The sequence below is a fragment of the Sapajus apella genome, unplaced genomic scaffold, assembly GCF_009761245.1.
Source record: "Sapajus apella isolate SASKATOON/1434 unplaced genomic scaffold, GSC_monkey_1.0 scaffold22, whole genome shotgun sequence".
NCBI classification, from domain to species: Eukaryota; Metazoa; Chordata; class Mammalia; order Primates; family Cebidae; genus Sapajus; species Sapajus apella.
In genome coordinates, this window is record NW_022436962.1 from 3,571,102 (window position 1) to 3,574,720 (window position 3,619).

The window sequence follows — 3,619 nt, forward strand, 5'->3', positions numbered from 1 at the left end:
TTTTTGAGACGGAGTTTCGCTCTCGTTGCCCAGGCTGGAGTGCAATGGTGCGATCTCGGCTCACCGCAGCCTCCGCCTCCTGGGTTCAGGCAATTCTCCTGCCTCAGCCTCCCGAGTAGCTGGGATTACAGGCACGTGCCACCATGCCCAGCTGATTTTTTGTATTTTTAGTAGAGACGGGGTTTCACCGTGTTGACCAGGATGGTCTCGATCTCTTGACCTTGTGATCCACCCGCCTCGGCCTCCCAAAGTGCTGGGATTACAGGCGTGAGCCACCGCGCCCGGCCTTTTCTTTTTTTTTAATTTTTTTTTGTATGGGGAGGGAAACCTCTGAGTGTTGCGCACAGCGCCTGCGTAGCCCCGCCCCCAGAGGATTTCTCTTCTGGAAAGTAAAAAGAGAAAACGGGATCCCCTAATTTCTTACATTGGACTTTTTTGTTGTTGTTGTTGTTGTTGTTCTAATGTGATTCCTAGAATTGCTGCAGCTACCCGCAACAATGAAAGCTGTCAGAGCTTTCAACCTCAACACATTGACAATGGCAGGGATAGAAAGAAATAGGGCCTCCTGAGGTCACTGAGCCATGGATTAAACAGCACTGGGGCTGCCCCACCTTTGAACCTCTTATTGAGTGAGGAAGAGTATATTTTCCTTATTGTTGAAGACAGTTGTCTGTGCTTTCTGTTACTTGAAACTTAAGAAAACCAAAGGCGACTGAGCAGAGTGGCTCATGCAGATAATCACAGCACTTGGGGAGGCCGAGGCAGGCAGATCATTTGAGCTCAAGAGTTCAAGACCAGTCTTCGGAACATGGTGAAACTCCGACTCTACAAAAAATACAAAAATTAGTCAGACAAGGTGGTGCACGGCTGTAGCCCAGTTACTAGGGAGGCCAAGGTGGGAGAATTACCTGAACTCAGGAGGTGAACCAAGATTGCACCACTGCCCTCCAAACTGGGCAACAGCAGTGAGGCCCAGCCTCCAAAAGAAAAAAGAAAACCTAGAAAAGTAATGTCAAAAAGAAAATAACCTAATGATATGCCTGGAGTGTAAGCAGAAAGAGAATGTAAGTAAGCTGCTCAACAATGGATTCAGGATATATATAAAAAAATTTTTAATATATATTTTAAATAAAAATTTAACAAAAAAAGAGAAGGAGTTTCACCATGTTGCCCAGGCTGCTCTCAGAATCCTGAGCTCAAGCAATCTGCCTGCTCCTGCCCACCAGAGTGCTGGGATCACAGGTGTGGATTGATATATTTTAATCTATTGGAGGGTTTTGTGTGTTTTTGTTGTTGTTTGTCTTATTTATTTATTTTTTTAGATGGCATCTGGCTCTGTCACCCAGGCTGGAGTGCAGTGGCACGATCTCGACTCAGTGCCACCTCCACCTCCCGGGGTTCAAACAATTCTCCTGCCTCAGCCTCCCGAGTAGCCAGGATTACAGACGCATGCCAGCATGCCCAGCTACTTTTTGTATTTTTAGTAGAGACAGGGTTTCACCACGTTGGCCAGGCTGGTTTCAAACTCCTGACCTCAGGTGATCCATCAGCCTCGGTCTTCCAAAGTGCTGGGATTACAGGCATGAGCCACCATGCCTGGCCTCAATTTTTACAATATGGAATGCTTCACAAATTTGCATGTCATGCTTGCACAGGGGCCATGCTAATCTCTGTATTGTTTGAATTTTAGAAAATGTGCTGCTGAAGGAAGCACTTAACCTATTGTTGTAATTGAAAAAATAAGCTGGCCAGGTGAGGTGACTCATGCCTGTAATCTCAGTACTTTGGGAGGCCGAGGTAGGTGGATCATTTGACGTCAGGAGTTCAACACCAGCCTGGCCAACATAGTGAAACCCAGCCTCTACTAAAAATGCAAAAAGTATCTGGATGTGGTGGCATGTGCCTGTAAGCCCAGTTACTTGGGAGGTTGAGGTGGGAGGATTGCTTGAGCCCAGGAGTTCAAGGGTATAGGGAGCAACAATTCTGCCTCTGCACTCCAGCCTGGGCGACAGAATGAGACTCCATCAAAAAGAAAGGAACAAATGAGCCGGGCGCGGTGGCTCAAGCCTGTAATCCCAGCACTTTTGGGAGGCCGAGGCGGGTGGATCACGAGGTCAAGAGATCGAGGCCATCCTGGTCAACATGGCGAAACCCCGTCTCTACTAAAAATACAAAACATTAGCTGGGCATGGTGGTGCGTGCCTGTAATCCCAGCTACTCAGGAGGCTGAGGCAGGAGAATTGCCTGAACCCAGGAGGCGGAGGTTGCGGTGAGCCGCGATTGCGCCATTGCACTCCAGCCTGGGTAACATGAGTGAAACTCCCTCTCAAAAAAAAAAAAAAAAGAAAGGAAAAAATGAACAAAAGAGAGAAAGAAAGAAAGAGAGAAAGAGAGAAAGAGAGAAAGGAAGGAAGGAAAGAAAGAGAGGAAAAGAGGGAGGGAGGAAAGAAAGAGAGAAGGAATGACTAACTTGGCTAGGCACGTAATCATGCCTGTAATCCCAGCACTTTGGGAGGCTGAGGTGGGCAGATCACCTGAGGTATGGAGTTTGAAAACAGCCTGGCCAACATGGTGAAACTTCAGTCTCTACTAAAAATACAAAAACTAGCCAGGTGTGGTGGCAGGCACCTGTAATCCCAGATACTCTGGAGGCGTAGGCAGGAGAATCTCTTGAACCCGGAAGGCAGAGATCACACCATTGCACTTCAGCCTTGGTGACAAGAGTGAAACTCCATCTCAAAAAAAGGAAGGAAGAAGGAATAACCTATCCTTTTACTTACATAAAAGCTGATTTTTAATAGTCTCTCAATCAATTGTGTAAAAAATATTTAGTGCTGTACTGAATACAAAACTGTGGACTTTACCCAAAGATGGTGTAGACCAAAATCACTTTAACGTTTTTGTTAAATGCCTTATCAGATAGCCAAATCAAAAGTCAGATCTGAGCTAGGCGCAGTGGCTCACACCTGTAATCCCAGCACTTTGGGAGGCTGAGGTGGGTGGATCATGAGGTCAAGAGATCGAGATCATCCTGGTCAACCTGGAGAAACCCCGTCTCTACTAAAAATACAAAAAATTAGCTGGGCATGGTGGCGCGTGCCTGTAATCCCAGCCACTCAGGAGGCTGAGGCAGGACAATTGCTTGAACCCAGGAGGGGGAGGTTGCGGTGAGCCGAGATTGCGCCATTGCACTCCAGCCTGGGTAACAAGAGTGAAATTCTGTCTCAAAAAAAAAATCAGATCTGGTATCCATAGTTTATTATAAAGGTAAGGAGCTTAACTTAGGCGTTACTATGAAAAGGAAATCAGTGTCACTTGTTCAAATCATTAGCCCATTAACTGAGACCCCCAATTTCTGATACAATGATTAGCTGCAGACAAGCCTAACTAACCACAGCAGTTACTACTAGAGTTCAAGAGCTATGATTCTGCTTGCGCTGCATCCTGGGTGACAGAGTGAGACTCCATCAAAAAGAAAAGAAAGGAAGAAAGAGCCGGGCGCGGTGGCTCAAGCCTGTAATCCCAGCACTTTGGGAGGCCGAGGCGGGCGGATCACGAGGTCAAGAGATCGAGACCATCCTGGTCAACACGGTGAAACCCCGTCTCTACTAAAAATACA

General features: G+C 46.8%; 1 non-coding gene across 1 annotated transcript; it reads right to left on the reverse strand.

Moving 5' to 3' along the window:
- Window positions 1-1,610: 1,610 nt before the first annotated feature.
- LOC116559130 lies at window positions 1,611-1,714 on the reverse strand. Its single transcript, XR_004272327.1, has one exon. It is a non-coding gene; the product is annotated as a U6 spliceosomal RNA (small nuclear RNA).
- Window positions 1,715-3,619: the final 1,905 nt, after the last annotated feature.